This window comes from Pinus tabuliformis, chromosome 3_1, assembly GCF_031772625.1.
Source record: "Pinus tabuliformis cultivar Carrire ecotype Pingquan chromosome 3_1, CPIR1, whole genome shotgun sequence".
Lineage (NCBI taxonomy): Eukaryota > Viridiplantae > Streptophyta > Pinopsida > Pinales > Pinaceae > Pinus > Pinus tabuliformis.
In genome coordinates, this window is record NC_142301.1 from 629,006,480 (window position 1) to 629,024,027 (window position 17,548).

Sequence of the window (17,548 nt, forward strand, 5' to 3'; positions counted from 1 at the left end):
TCTTTCAAGCTTTTATAATGAGCTCTTGCTTTAATCGTATGCTTCTACCATGATACCATCTCCTAATATGATGCATCCTATCATACTTACAATTCTTTCTACCATGATAGCTATTTTTCACGAGATCTGAAAAGAACTAAGTGAAGGAGATTATCTCAGTCATAGTAGAGATATTTCACTTCCTCCTTCTTTGATCTCTTCTTCTCAGGTTCTTCTACTTCTTCGGTGACATGGGCTTCATTCCTTTCTTTTCCTTTCTTGTTGTCCTTCTTGAGTTTCGTGAAATCTCTCTTGAAATGCCCATATTCCTGACAGCCATAGCATTGGATCATTGAGATATTGATCTTCTTCTTTTTCTAACGACCAAACTTCCCAAACTTTCCTTTCGTCCTAGCCATGGCAACAAATGCTTGGACTTGCTCGTTTGATCCTACATCGCTTTTCTCCTTCAACCTGGTTTCTTCAATCTTACACAATGACCAAAGTTCACTAAATGGGGTAGCTTCTTTCTTTCCATAGTTGCTTGATACAAAGTTGCCCCATTCCTCCAATAGTGCATTGAGCACAATTGTGGTCATCTCTTTATCGAACATTATTTCCCACAACTCTTGTAGTTGGTCTCTTATTTGTGATATCCTCATAAAGTATAAGGTTATTCCTTCTTCCTTTGATATCTTCATCTTGTATAGTTCAGTTCTCAAAGATATTACTTCTCCTGCAGTGCTTATGGAAAACAGCTCTACTAGCTTATCATAGATTTCTTTTGATGTCTCCAACTTTGCTACATAAGGAATGAGGGGATCCTTGATGGATTCTATAAGAATCTTTTGAGCCCTTATTTCCCCTTTCATATGCATTGACAGTGCTTGAGCTTCTTCTTGTGACTGTTTGGAGACTTTACCATTGATGTGTCCAATAACTTCATTCTCTATGAGGATCAAATTTGTCCTCTTTTTCCATGCAAGGAAGTTCGATGACCCAACCAATTTGTTGTTTTCCTTGCAAAATGAAGTCATTTTGATAGATTCAGATATAGATATAAAGATACTTACTTGTCAAGTGAAGATACTCCTAGATGATGTTGATAAGAGAAGATGTCTTCTTGATGAAGATGTCTTCCTTCAAGTATGCTTTGAAAGTGATCTTTGACTCAAAGAGAGGGAGATCACCTAGATTCCTTGATGATGATGGCAATGTTTCTTCCTGCTTCTCTTGGATGTAGAAACTTCAGGATGCTTCAATGTGTAGTCCTTTGAGTGGAGGTAGGGTCCTTAAGGTCTTCTCTTCCTTGAAACAAAGATTTTTCAATATGTGAACTTCCCAAGAATGCTTCAATTATAAAACCCTTCTTTGAATAAGCTAGGGTTTTGAGGTCTTCATTGACACTCCTTAGTTACTTCCTTCAATATGATGAGAGGGTTAGTCCTTGATGATTGATGCTCTTGATGTTTCCCATATGACCTTCTTGTACTTCGGCCCTTGAGTATCCTTCTTTGAGTTGCCTTTCCTTGATATAGTCACCTTAGCTCTGATTCCATGTTGAGAAATCTAGCGCAGCTAGATTAAAAATATTACTTTGATAACTTCTTGTGATGTATTTAAACTTAACTTGATTAGTTTATTCTTTCACTTGCTAAGACACCAAGCCTATGTAGATTCCCAAAGACCTTCCAAACCTACCACAAGCTTCAACAGTTCAGCTCATGAGGGTTTACCTTATTATTTTCATCCAATGACAAGGACTTGCTTGATGACATTGATTGATCACCTCACGTATTCATGGGGAATTATAATAGATGCACACCCTTTGCCTACACTTCCATTGTTGCTTGTTCCAACCACTACTCAGTGGTGGGTGTGCAGGTCTAGAGGAGAGTGCCTATTTGCATAGACAATTATAGTATTATTTGTTGACCATATAGTATATTAAGATCTCCATTGGTTGACTACTTATGCACCAAAGTTGATGTTAGAGCACTTTCATGATTGCATCTCAATGCTGCAGTGACATATTGGATGTATTTATATTTAAGGATGGGTGTTCCACGCATTCCTACTTTTATTTTCATGTCCTAGTCACTACATTACTATGGTCTAGACATGTTTGTTATTACTTGGCGATATGAGCCTGGGATGAGATATCTAGCACATGGTAATATATTCCATGTAAGGTTCACACCTTGATTGGATTGATATCATGTGTATGTGGACTGCTTACCATATTTGACCTTTTTTCACATGTTTCTAGACACTCAAGGTATTTATTTTAGCATTGTACAATGTGCTTTAGGCTCTCTGGTGTGAATTGTGGTTTTTTATGCATTCATCACTTCATTACAATATTGACCACAAAGCGCTCCATTTATTCACATATTTTGAGGTTGTTCTAGTCCATTAACAGCTAGTTGACCCTCTCTTGACTTGAACGGAAACTTTCCCATGTAGCACCCTTACTTATTTAGCTTGTGTTCACACTTGATGATATTGGTTATTTTGATGGAGCACTGACCCTATTGGAACATATGCTGACGCACATTGCATATAATAGTGATATTTTGTCTGAGTAATGGGGAACAACCCCTTCTCCATGGGGTTAGTTGGTCTCTTGCACAAGGATCTATGGTACTGTTTGTAATTTTTCTTAGGGTTGGATTGTTCTTTGTTGTAGATAATTGCATTTTAAAACTTTTCATCATTTACATATCACATTCACCCCATAACATCTTAACATCATTAGCAATTATGTAGAAAGAACAATAACATCAACATTACTGCGGAACATAAGGGAACAATAGAAGAAAAGCATGCACAAAGGGGACACCAAGATTTAGATCAAAGACCAGGGAAAAACCCCACAATGGGGAAAACCCAACCAAATTCTTCTTCTATTAGATATTCATTAAATGTTCATCTGAGATACAAGTACATCCATAATGAGATACATCAATCACGTCAGGCCTCCTAGGGCCAACCAAACTCAGTTCACAATTTTTATTGGCAGCAACGGAAGCACATTTTGGACACCTGCAAGTGCCCCAAAACATGCCCCAAAGTAGCGCGGCGCATAGAGGAAAAATTGCCAAATTTGCTTCCGTTTCGCTAAATTTCGGTTCGCGACTTCTCCAAGTGGGCCCGCTCATCTACACTTTGGTTTTTTGGCACCAAAGGCGGCATTTAAAGTATTTTTTCTCCAGATTGGCTTCTATCCAAGTGGCGAAGGAAGGCAAACGGTCACCCAAGCCAAATGTCATGTTTGTAGCGCTGCACCTGTCGCTGATGGTTGGCTCTTCATCTCCATTTTGTAATGATTCGAGTAACTCCCCAACCCTTGGGCGTTCTATCTCTTCCTTACACATTCTATATATTGTATGCAAGATATTTGCAAAGGGTTGGTTAGTTTGTAACTTCTGGGAGACTGTGGGAAAGAATCTTTGTTTCTTCACTGTGTATTTTTGACCACTGTTGATAATATCGGCGATATTCGAAAATATCGCGATATTTTCGGCAAAACGATATATCGCCGAGAAAATATCGCGATATTTTCTGTTTTGAAAATATCGCGATATTTTCAAAATATCGGCAAATATCGGAAAATATCGGCAAAATATCGGCTATATTTAAAAATTTGAAAAAATTATTTTTTATGCTTGCCGATATTTGCCGATATTTTGCCGATATTTTTGCCGATATTGCCGATAAGATATTTTCTGGACCCTTGCCGATATTTTGCCGATACCGATATTTTCAACACTGTTTTTGACAGAGAATTAATGAAAGGCAGCAACTCTGTTTCATGAGATTCTTGTGGTTGTGAGTGTAGCAAATGTGTCTCTTATGTTTTCATATGTATTTCGTTATGTTTCATAATTCAATTCATGTTCATTTCCAGTGAAATTTTCTGAGTGAGATTAGGTAGAATTCAATTTTATTGCTCTGCCTGTGGGAAAATTTCATGTTCAGTGTTTTTTTTCTTTTGTTGAAAAGGATTCATGTAACTATGCCCTTTTCACTTTCTTCAGCAATCTATTCATTCCGCGTTACCTCAAACTAAATTGCTACATTTTCCACCTGCCTTGCCTCACGGAATAATCTGTGCCTTTGTATTAAATTCTCTGTTCTTTGCTGACCGCTGGTCCCATACCATCCCAGAAGCCCGGTCATTTATAAAAATGGTTTCTTGTATCCCTATTCACTTACTAGCCTAAGATCAATATTTCATTGTAAGTCATCTCAGACTGTTTTTTTTGCTTATCTATTCACTGAGCGTGACTCGGAGAGAGCCCTCTCCTGTTCTGGTAGGGCTAAATTCAGGGTAACCACAAACCACACTCAGTTTGGTAGCTAGCCCTACCAGAACAGGAGAGGGCTCTCTCCGAGTCACGCTCAGTGAATAGATAAGCAAAAAAACGGTCTGAGATGACTTACAATGAAATATTGATCTTAGGCTAGTAAGTGAATAGGGATACAAGAAACCATTTTTATGAATGACCGGGCTTCTGGGATGGTATGGGACCAGCGGTCAGCAAAGAACAGAGAATTTAATACAAAGGCACAGATTATTCCGTGAGGCAAGGCAGGCAAAAAATGTAGCAATTTAGTTTGAGGTAACGCAGAATGAATAGATTGCTGAAGAAAGTGAAAAGGGCATAGTTACATGAATCCTTTTCAACAGAAGAAAAAACATTGAACATGAAATTTTCCCACAGGCAGAGCAATAAAATTGAATTCTACCTAATCTCACTCAGAAAATTTCACTGGAAATGAACATGAATTGAATTATGAAACATAACGAAGTACATATGAAAACATAAGAGACACATTTGCTACACTCACAACCACAAGAATCTCATGAAACAAAGCAGCTGCCTTTCATTAATTCTCTGTCAAAAATACACAATGAAGAAACAAAGTTTCTTTCTCACAGTCTCCCAGAAGTTACAAACTAACCAACCCTTTGCAAATAGCTTGCATACAATATATAGAATGTGTAAGGAAGAGATAGAATGCCCAAGGGTTAGGGAGTTACTCGAATCATTACAAAATGGAGATGAAGAGCCAACCATCAGCTACAGGTGCAGCGCTACAAACATGACATTTGGCTTGGGTGACCGTTTGCCTTCCTTCGCCACTTGGATAGAAGCCAATCTGGAGAAAAAATACTTTAAATGCCGCCTTTGGTTCCAAAAAACCGAAGTGTAGATGAGCGGGCCCACTTGGAGAAGTCGCGAACCAAAATTTCGCGAAATGGAAGCAAATTTGGCAATTTTTCCTCTATGCGCCGCGCTACTTTGGGGCCTGTTTTGGGGCACTTGCAGGTGTCCAAAATGTGCTTCCGTTGTTGGCATATCCAAGAAAGTTGTTGGCATATCACTACAAGAAATAATATCCATGTCATAGAGATAAATGTCATCATCATCATAGGAGTAAGATTACTATCCAAGGTTATTGCCATGATATCAGAGCAAGGTCACTGCCACATGAATCATATCATGATCATTGTCACATGTATCATAGAAGATCTTTGTCATAGAAGAACAGTGACAAATGTATTAGAGAAGATCAATTTCATCAAGGTTAACTTCAGTATTCACATCAATGTATGGCATCCTTACACTATACATATCATTCTCAATTCATCACACTGTCATATAAACCAAAGGTCATCATCATGTAAACAATCCATATATCTTAAAGTTCATCTGCAAAGTCAGATGTATGTGTATCATATCACTATCAGAAAGGTCAAGCACGAGTCATTGTCATATCATAGTTTATTGCCATTACCACTGATAAGAATCATAAACATCAATATTGTAATGAATGTTATATATCATTGTCAGGAGGTCTGCAGAGGTTGTCGTCTTGAGTTAATACAGAGATCAGTCTTACGCATTACTGAGGTTATTTACGAAGTTCAATCTTCTAACTTTAATACAATCGTGTCTACCCATCATAACCATCCTTGCATTACAAAAGATATATATAAATATATACTTCAGATCAGAGCATACATATTGTTGGCCACAGGAGTGGCACCTAAAGATTATCTTAAGACTTTGTACCCAAGGATGTACCAAACGTTGCTTGTACCATCAGAGATCATCATACTACCAAAGCTTTTCAACTCTACTTCTTCTTCTTATCATTTTTTGTTGTACTCAAATTCCACAATCCCTGCGGGGACAATGTAAAAGTGATACTAGTATGAGGATTCGAGTCATGTAACAGGCCTGGGTAGCCTGGGTCCTTATCATCAAGTGAGTATTACTCTGGGAGGTTTTCTTCACTTGGTAATTAATTGAGTTTTTTTCTCCAAGCATAACCCCAAAGCTGGAGTACGGCTTGATGGTGAGGCCTTGGGTGAGTCATAGTGTCTAGAGTCATTGTATATTACCATACTAGATCACACAAAAAAATTCATGGAATTTGATTAGGTCTAGGGAATCATTTTTTAATTTTTAAAATTTACCACAGGGTGCAAATTGGAATAAAATTTGTATATGAAATGTAATAAGTAATGTCCAGAGAAGTTGTATGGGGTATGAGTAATAAAAATTGCACCTCACCCTCAACTTTCTACTATGACACACTTTGAGAGGTTAAAAATGTGTTCTAGACCCTCAAAACCCATTTTTCCTAAGTTTAGTGGAAAAAGTGGCAATAAATTAAGCCAACAATTAAATAAATGGAGAAAAATAAATATCCACACATGCTAAATGAGGTGGAAAATCATTGATGAGTTAAAGTGAAGTTCCAAGGTGATGTGGACTCCTAGATTCAAGGAAAATACATGTGCTCTAAAGAAATCAAATTCCATGGAGGGGACCACGAGTTTCCCAAAGGGAAAAATGCATTTAATGAAAGAATTTCGAATTTTCATGATGAGTCAATTTTTTTTGTGGGCTTTGGACTTGGATTTTCACTGGAGATGAGTGGAGAGTGGTCCCCTTGTGAAAATATGGTGACCCAAATCCCCTACTGCAACAAACTGATATTACTTCTCCTACTTGTTAATTCATGCAAGTTATTTACTGTGTTACACTATAAATATCAAAGTAAATATGACCGCAGCCTTCACGAATTAAATTATATGCGGAAACAAGAACTGAGCAAGAAGAAATAACACACACACAAGTGACACCGTTGTTTTTGGACAAATGTCCCTGGAAAAACCCAATGCGGGAAAACCGGTGCACCAGTTGAGGCTTTCTATTATTATGTAGTAGTTTCTGAATACAATTCTTCGAATGCCCAAATTGGCAATCCTATACAGAGATCTAACAGGACAAAAGATAGTGAGATGATCTCACCCTATCACTGGAAAATCTAACACTGCTCTGTGTCACTGTTGTTGGGACTGCATTGCACCTTTTCTTGATCCCCTGCTAGCTGGAAACTTCGTCTCTCTGGCCTCCCGGTCTCACACCTCGACTCCAGCACTAGATCCCGACTATTCCCCAGCAGAAATACAGACTCCCTTTGAAGCTCTGCGCTGCCACAACGTAGCTCTGCACTACCTTTGCGTGGCACTATATTGCCTCTGTATGACACTGAGCTGCCTCCCCGGACTACTCTCTGCCCTCTCTTCCTTGCACTCTCTAGATAAAAAAAACTTCCTCTAGAAAACCCTCCCTGCCCCTCACTGCAAGAATCTCCTCGATGATCTCTCCGACTACTCTGCACTGCTCTCTTGAGAAATCGATCTCTTGATCCTACTCGATGTGTTTTCCAAATGCCCATCAAGCCTCTTCTTATAATCCTCTCGTTGATCAATCAACAACCCAAATTAAATTCTAATCAATGGCTCAGATCATATTGACTCGATCTTCATCTTCTTCTAGAAGCTTCACACCCAGTATTATTAATACCCTTTAATTATTTTAATTTCCTACGTTTAGACTTAGGCATCCATTAAAAATAATTAATTATTTTAATAAAACTGTCTCCGGGTGGAATTTCCCAAAACGATTCTTGGGTATTTTGGAATACATGTGTCCAGACCTCCCTGCAAATTTTGAGGCTTAGAGCACATCCGTGCTACCAGAAATCAACCCTCCCTCTTAGAGAGGAATGCCCTCCAGTAATGCGACCCGCTGAAGCATCACCCTGACTCTGTAACATCTCTCTCTGCACTGCTGATGTCTGACATCACTGCCCACCAACTGTTGCGCAAATGTTACATTCGTGTTGTTGCTGACTCTTCATGTTGTTGCCAATTGCATCTGCACTGCAACTCTGCTCCAACTATTGTTGTCGCCTTTTGCAACAACTGTAATGGAAAAACATCCAAAATACTGAACCAACTGTGTTCAGTACGATGCATCTGTTGTCCGAGTTCTGACTGTTGCTAGCCTCTGCACTGTCACTGAAGTCTCTACGTTGTTGTTGACTCTGCTTTGTGCCAACTGCACTATTGCCAACACTAGCTCTGTGTTGCTCAGTATCTCACTGCTACTAGCCACTACATATGTCACTCTAGCACCTCACTACACCACCTGACACTGGTCCATCCTGCTACTGTTGACTATGGGCTCCCATAGCAAGGTTTTGATCCAAGAGGTGGACTCCTCAAGGATCCTGCCCCATCTGTGGTTCTTTCGAACTACAATACTAGATCACCCCACCATTCCCTTGGAGGTATCTAGGCAATCATGGCAAACTCCTCCTCGATCGTTGTTGTTGCAGCCGGCAGATCATGTTTCTCAACCTTGTCCTTCTTCTTGAGAGGACACTGTGTAGCGTAGTGACCAAATTCACCACACCGGAAACATTTGATCTTTGAGACGTCCTTCTTCTGCCTCCGCTGCTCCTGTTGCCCCTTTGATGCAAGGGTTGCATTCTCCTCCTCCTTGGGCTTCGTCCCACTGCTGCTGCTGCCATCAAGTTTGCACTTGACTAAGTCTCGCCTCATCTCTTCCTGTTGAAGAGCGGCCCACATCCCTTCCCAATCCAGCAATTTCTCTCTGCCCAGGATATTTTGGACAAATACTTGCCATTCTTCTGAGACTGAATCCAGGAACAACCTCACCATCTTTGTAGGCTGAGGTGACGACACTACAGCTACCAACTGGTCTCGCACTTCCTGAAGGTTCAATAGGAACGGATCAATGCGTTCCCCCTTCTACATCCTCGTAGATCTCATTTTCTCCTCCAAGTACATTTCCCGCTGCTCGGAAGATCCTTGATACAATGTAACCAAGGCATCCCACATCTTTTTAGTCATCCCTTTGCAAACAATGTGACATACAATGTAATCCCTCACTCCGTCGAGCATCAATTGTTTGGCCTTCACCATCTCAACCTTATACTTCTTGAGCGGATCTACATTGGCAGGTTCAACTACCACATTGTCGACATAGACTTTGAGATCATGCTCATCTAGAAGACGAGAGATCCTAGCCTTCCAGATCACATAGTTAGATGCTCCATCAATTCTATCTTGATCTCTCAGCGCATTAACTACCATCTCTGCTAACAAAAAGTCAAACTACTCTCTCTCTCCTTTGCACAGCTGCTAAGTTGGCCTACACACTCCCTGCTGAAGTTAGTAGATCTGCTCCTCACTACTGTTGCTCAGCAACTGAGAAATAGAATTCCTTGGCTCGGAATTCACTGAGGAAGAAATTCCCTCAAAATGTGTCTTCTTCCTTCTTCTGACATTTTTCTGTCCCAGCAATTGGTGCCAAAAACTGCATCTCACCTGAAGACTGCTCAACTTGGATCTGTTGCTTCGCTACTCCCTCTGCCACTGACAAATAATGAACTAGAAATCTTACATCTCTGTCAACTCACTCAGAGAGATATTTTCCTCGAGAATCTTGCCCTCCTGGCTTGGACTGTGCAATCCCTCCAAGGATTCGATCTACTGCCTACGCAACACTTCAATCTCCCTCTCTCTCTTCAACGTTGGGCTCTTCTGGTCTGCTCTCTTGGTTCACCTGCACTATGATACCATGTGAAAATCTGGTGACCCAAATCCCCTATTACAGTAAACTGATGTTACTTCTCCTACTTGTTAATTCATGCAAGTTATTTATTGTGTTACACTATAGATATCGAAGTAAATATGACTACAACCTTCACTAATTAAATTATATGTGGAAACAAGAACTGAGCAAGAAGAAATAACACACACAGAAGTGACACCGTTGTTTTTGGACAAATGTCCCTGAAGAAACCCAATGCAGGAAAACCGATGCAGCAGCGGAGGGTTTGTATTATTATGCAGTAGTTTCTGAATGCAATTCTTCGGATTCCCAAATTAGCAATCCTATACAGAGATCTAACTAGACAAAAGATAGTGAGATGATCTCACCCTGTCACTAGAAAATTCGGCACTGATCTGCACTGGAGATGAACCTCTGCACAACACTGCATCGCACCTACGCAGCTATTGCATCACCGTTGTTGGGACTGGGTTGCACCTTTTCTTGATCCCCTGCTAGCTAGAAACTTCGGCCCTCTGGCCTCCCGATCTCACGCCCCAGCTCCGGCACTAGATCCTGATTGTTCCCCAGCAGAAATACAGACTCCCTTTGAAGCTCTGCACTACCACAGCGTAACTCTGTGCTTCCACAGCATAGCTCTGTGCTACCTCTGTGTGGCACTGCGCTGCCTCCCCGAACTACTCTCTGCCCTCTCTTCCTTGCACTCTCCGGATCAGAAAAACTTCCTCCAGAAAACTATCCCTGCCCCTCACTGCAAGAATCTCCTCGATGATCTCTCTAGCTGCTCTGCGCTGCTCTCTTGAGAAATCGATCTCTTAATCCCACTCGATGTGTTCTCCAAATGCCCATCAAGCCTCTTCTTATAATCCTCTCGTTGATCAATCAACGGCCTAGATTAAATTTTAATCAATGGCTCAGATCATATTGACTCGATCTCCATCTTCTAGAAGCTTCACACCCAGTTTTATTAATACCCTTTAATTATTTTAATTTCCTAAGTTTAGACTTAGGCATCCATTAAAAATAATTAATTATTTTAATAAAACTGTCTCCGGGTGGAATTTCCCAAAACAATTTCTGGGTATTCTGGAATATATGTGTCCTAGCCTCCCTGCAGGCTTAGAGCACATCCGATGCTACCAGAAATCAACACCCCTACCACTACACTCAAATATACACTTGTCCCTCTTCAACAACGAGTTGGCCTCTCAAGGATTGTGTGGGTCTCTCTGGGGAATTCGAATTGCATGAAGGAGCTTTGGGACCATCATCATCACACTTGGTACTTGGCTCTTCACTGGTATCTCCACCCATTCTTCTATATAATAGAGCCTTGAGCTCTCATATTGTATCTTTTACAATGAGCTATTGTGCTTGGGGAAGCTCTGCTTCTATGTACACTTGTTCTTCATACGAATAAAAAGACTTTGGGGTTCATTCATGACTGTTATTCCATTGGAGCATGTGCTTGGTTCTTTGATGGTATGATCTTCTCTACCTGTGCTTTAATGTATTTCATTTCTCATATGATTTCATAGAATTGTAGATGTATAGCTATCTTGCATTTACAATTGGTTTATGAATATGCTCTAGGTGTAGACAATCTCTAGTCATTTTCATACAAATTTCTAGAGTTATCTTACCATTGTTTATTGATTAATCCATATGAGCTAATGTGTGTTGGAAGTTTTGCAGAGGACCATTTTTGGATCAACTAGCAAGCGCGAGGGGAAGTCTTCAAGAGACCAACCCACTCTTGGCATTGTTTTCAAGGAGCTCTCATCGTTATTTGTATCTCGTAAGCCTAATCTTTCGAAGTGCTTGTTTTGCAAGGTCCTCCTTTTGACATAGTTTGTGCATAAGTTTAAAATCTCAAAAAAATTATTATCTTTTGATCTTGTGCTTTCATTTCATTATCTAGCTAGTTAAGAGATTTTCACAAGCTAGTCAAGTGATGGGATCATTTCCCATCATTTGATTTAGTCTTTTGTACATTATTTTATAGTATACTCACTTATTTGCATGCTCTCTTTTTGCACACTAACCATGTCTTAGCTTTGAAACCCTAACATCCTTCTTGTAGTTTCCCTCAAGCATTCAAGCTTCTTTTCAAGGAGGTCGTGGGCATTTGGAGGACCTATCAAGGAGGCTAGGTCGTGTGCCCTTTTAGGAGCTTACTCTCTCAAGTTGTAGAATCATTTCATCTCTTGAGGCTCCCATAGTTTGAAGGGAATTTTGTGTTATTGCAAGATCTTATATTGTATCTTTCCATTATTCCTTGGGAAGCCCTCTAAGAGGTTCTAACCTCATTGTAACACCATAATAATAAAAAATTATGTTTTTGTGGTGGGAGCGTGAGTTTTACCCATGGCATCTTATTTCTCCATTTAGGGGAAAAGGCTTGTGGGTGGATTGATTGGTTAACATTTCCATTTCTTTCATTTTCACATAACATGCATGCTCTAATTGGAAAGTAGCACAAATCGCATTTCCTTTCTTAAAGTTTGCTACAAGCTTGCACCATTTATCTTTGTTGCTACGCACTACAAGTTCACATTTTTATTTCAAAGCAATTTACTCTCATGCAAGCAACTTTCTTATTTCTAGCAAACTTTGATATATTTAGCTTGGCACGTGTTTAATAATCACTTATGCCTCATTATTATCCTACATTTTTCTATCTTGAATATTGAGGCATTGTGTATTGGGCAAGTTTATTTTCCAAAGAAATTGTTTACTTTTATGTCAAGTTAATTATCTTTCATTTTCTCAAGTTAAAGTTTCATTTGGCAAAGAAATTGTGGGCATCAATCTTATTTCATTCGCTTCAAGCATTGCAATCTACATTGGGAATTTTACATGCATCAAGCATCACTAAAATTGACCTCCAACATAAGTTGGTTGTATAGACTTTAGAGACCCTCCACCCCTATTGACTCTTCATTGTGCGATCTGAATTTCCGGGCAAGGGTGAAGTCTGGGGATAGGAGTTCAATTGATGCTTTGCTTTTGAACGCAACTAATAAAATAAACCAAGAGCACATCTACATCACATCTTTACTTTACTTGCAATGCAATTTTCCTACTTATGCTATCTTGGATTTACTTGAGTCTTGTTTATATCACTTTATTTCAAGAGGCATTTATCATGCAGGTATTGTGAATTCTTTTACTTTTGCAACATTAACCTTTCTTGTACTTGGAAATTCCTTCATTGGTGCAACTCTATTTCAAAGTTATTTCATATATTTGTTGCTTTGACGATCATTTAAGCTCATGAGTAATTGATGTCATTATCTTGTCATTTGGGCATTTACTTCCAAGTACTTTTTCCTTTATAGTTGCAATTGATGTTTACATGCTTATCTTGGTCTAACATTTGATTTTGCAGGATTGTCTATCATTGTATCTTAATTTCATTTTTTAGCAAGCTATTGTTATTTACTTGAAGGCATTGGTCTACGGTTTGAATTTATCACTGAAATTGGCTTATTTATTCATATGCTTGCTTAATTCTTGGAAACAAGTTATTTTTGACAAATAATCCAAATTAACCTTAACTTAATCTCCTAGAGACTCATATCATATAACCTTTCATTAGGGACCACCCCCTTAGCTAACCTAGGAGATAGCTTAGACAGAGAGTTGGGAATAGGTGATAGCCCCATCTCTTAGTTCTTGCCACCAACCACACCTTGTGGGGTTAAAGGCTTTTATCATTAACTGGTAGGTGTAGGCGGCAAGCGTAACACATACCATTCGCATCACAGAGTCACCAATATAACCTTAGAACGAAGTCGATGCTACTAGAAGACGTAGCAAGCATAGTGAGGCCAAGAGCGAGCCTGTAGCTAGCGAGAGAAGACATAGAAACCAAAAGCAAGCACTACGCAAGACAGGAAGTCATAGCAATCTTAGCAAGCACTGAAGCATTTAGATCCACTGTATTTAGAAATGCAAACCACAAATTGACGCATTGCCACCACTATAACTAGCCAATATAATTAACATTGCCACATTTGAATATGTTGTCACCAAGAGAACAAATCATTGTAATTACAGATGCAATGTCATCAAGATAACGAGCCATTGTAGGAGTTAGAACCAAGCCTTTGTCTATGTGTGAGTATCAACAAACTAAGCCGCATAATAATGCATGCTACAAGAAGATGCGATGCCATTGTGCAATGGGTGATGATGCCACTAGACAATGAGAGATGCAGTAGAGATAACTTTTATGCCACAAGTATATGCAAGGCACCTGAAGCCAATGTATAGTGTGATGCCAAGTAAGCTTGTAAATGCCAAGTCACAGAGAATAGTGCGAACCTATGCAAGCCAAAAGAAATGTGAACCATTATATAATAATTGTGAACCTCAAATGATATGAGTATGTGAGATGTATTCAAACGAGCCACATAGTTCCTCTTTGTATACAAATCGATGGGGCCCCATTTTGTGAGACCAAGTTTTAAATTTCATGGAGGGAATTCGAATTTCACTCTAAATATATTCCCCTTAAATAATTTCTTTCCCACACATTAATAATAATGTTTAATTTGAATTCTCCTTTTGACCATTATAAATTATCTTTGGAGTATGATGGCCTTTCCTTTGGGGCAGTAGGGTTTCCCAATGGAAACTCATCCCGAAGCTACCCAATTTTAACAATGTTAATAGTTTGACACCTGACATTGGGGAACATAATCATTGGCACATGTTTACAGTGGTTACACATTGGAAACCATGTTGATGATTCTTTCTTGCCTGGGACGCACCACCTTTAAGAGCCACACATGCATTCTTTGATATGGTTTACTCGGTCATTACACACATGTTCTTGCATCTTTGATGGGACATCTACCTTGAAGACCAAACATACTATTTTGAGGAGTTTGTTGGCACGTCCTTTGTGAAGTCAGCGAATGGAGCAATTTGTCTTGAAGATCTAGGAGGATGTTGAAGAATTTGACAAGGTCTTCCACCTATTTTGAGGTGTGTCTTTCTTTCATCTCATCTTGATTGAGATTTGTACATGTCACATGGCCACTATTATTGTATGCATTGTTTCACTTGTCCACTCTAGTTAGTTGGTGGATATTTAAAGAACTGATTTTCTTGAGCATATATCACCCTTAACCCAAGCTTTTGAAGGTGGATCTCTTAGAGACCATGTTATCCCCTAAGGGGTGACCGCCTTAGATGGCACCCTCTAGACTCAAGCAATTCTCTCAGTCTCTCCTTTAGACATCTTATTGTGCTATCTTAGCTATGGTATATCAGATGCTCCACATTCACCTCTAAGATTGACAGATACACTTATGGATGGTACAGTTTCATTTTAGCATGGTACAGTTTCATTTTAGCATGTTTTATTTGATGTCCCATGGTACTAGATACAAATCTCAAAGGTACTAGCTATGAATCTCCATCAATGTGATAAAAGTCAGAATGTTGAACCTTGTACAATGAGTACTAGGCTCAAAGAGTCAAATATAAAATCATATGACCAATCTGAAAAAACTGCATAAATATAATAGCTCAGCCCAACCCAGAGAATGTACCAGTTAAGATGAACCTTGTTAAGTAATGAAGAGGCTTATCTCATTACCAACTCATGTACCCTATTCATTCTCTTGATTCATCTTTTACTAGAGGGAAATTCCTATGCTTCAGTCTCACGATACTAGAATGCTCAACTCAAGGGTGTAGGTGAGAAAAAATGCACTCCTCTGTTTCACAAACTGCTCAAATGCCAATGCTAAAAGGTTGTTATGTTGAGAATTGGAGAACACACCAATTTCTACTTTCTCCGTGTGAGGTCGTATGGGTCTGAATCCATTACCAAACATCCAAAAATGGGGCTCCCAGTTTAGCTTTTCATGTTAAAAATTTAAGTTAATATTCATATTTACTTGAACTAAGTTAATGTAAAAACTTGAATATAGTCTCAAATGACTGTATAGATTTTTTCTTGGGCCTACCCAATGTTAATTCTTTTATACCAGACCTGATTTAGAACAATTCTATTAAAAATCCAAAAAATATTTATCTCAAATATTTCTGAAATTGTTGACAAAATAAACACATCGGTATATTAACTCAGAAAATAAAATGCAGTGTAAGTAAAATAAGGAAATCAAACACACTAAAACAGCGTGAATTTGTGCCCAACACAATCTTCCTTCATATTAAATTCTCAAGCAAATTTGGGCCTAGACCCACAGAGAATACACAGAAAAATACAACTGTTGGGAACCAGGAACTCGGCCCCGATTGCGAAGAATTGACCTCAAGGAAATCAGCCCCTGGAAATTGGCACTGCTGAAGAAACTCGACCTCTAGAAAATTCAGCCTCCCTCACCAGTAATTCGAGCCTCTAGATATTTCGGCCCTCCGATAATTTGGCCCTCCTCCAGTAATTCGGCCCTCCTCTTCAACTGACTCGGTCTCTTTATCTCCTGGCTTCGGCTTCCTTGAAATCTTCTCCCGAAATTCCCAACTGCAGTTCTTCTGACTTCTCTTCAGTCTAATCGAGCCTCTTGCTCTTGAGAAAATCACTTTCTCAACAATGATGTATCTTCACCTCTCCCTAAGGCTTATTTTATAATTCCATTTAACCAAAATCCCTAACCCCAATCTCCTAAGTGATCAATGGCTAGGATTAAATCCAAGGCCTCACTTGAAATAAATGGTTGAGATTATATCTAAGTCACTTAAATAATTTTATTATTTATACTTAGAAATTTGTCTTAATAGTCCACAATAATTAATTAAATTGGTTATTGTAATTCTCCTGAGTTAACCTTGGGAAAGAAATCATAAAATCAATTACTCCACCAAGCAAGCACCTAAAGAGGCAATCAAATATCTTCTACATGCTAAGACACCAGGACAAAGTAAAAGACCTTTTGAGGCTACAAAATCAACACCCAACGATAGATTAGGGTTTCCAAGCTAGGGCCCACCTTTTCCTTTTGTTTGCATTATTGTTTTCCCAAAAAATACCATTTTCATATGGGGGATCTGCATTTATGTATCCACTTCGACAGTACAGCTACCCAAATCAAGGTATGTCCCCCAATTTGTGTCAGGTTGTATGGGAATGTACCTGGATGGTGACAGTGCAGGGGTATGTACCTGACAATGCACCAGGTACGGGGTATTCTACCAATACCTGGTTCACCATACCCTTGGTCCGAGTATTCACATCCGTGTTACATAGCCTGTGTGTATGGTTGTAATGAGATAGCTGAGTTCCCACATATAGAATCACCAAGATGTCACTACATTAATTGAGAGAGGGACTTTACACCTAAGTTTATGTATGTCACCATGTCAGTCTCAAAACAAAAGCGATGGTGCATTCTCAAAGAATGAATCACTACAACAGTCTGAAACTAAAATAGATGACACATACCATGACACCACCGATGGATTGTCCTGTTTATTGACAAAACGGGCTTTCATCCAAGTAATATTTACAAGAATCAGAAAAGAAAGTAAATTCCATATTTGAGTTTGATATTTTCTTCTATTCATCCATTCCTCTAATGTGGGTGAAGTCTAATGATTTCAATTATTTTAGAAATATACCGGAA

General features: G+C 39.1%; 1 protein-coding gene across 2 annotated transcripts in view; it reads right to left on the reverse strand.

The window, feature by feature from the left end:
- The window catches only part of P5CR (pyrroline-5- carboxylate (P5C) reductase), a 232,997-nt gene that overhangs the window by 144,149 nt on the left and 71,300 nt on the right, over positions 1-17,548 (reverse strand). The gene's annotated exons all lie outside the window — the stretch shown is intronic.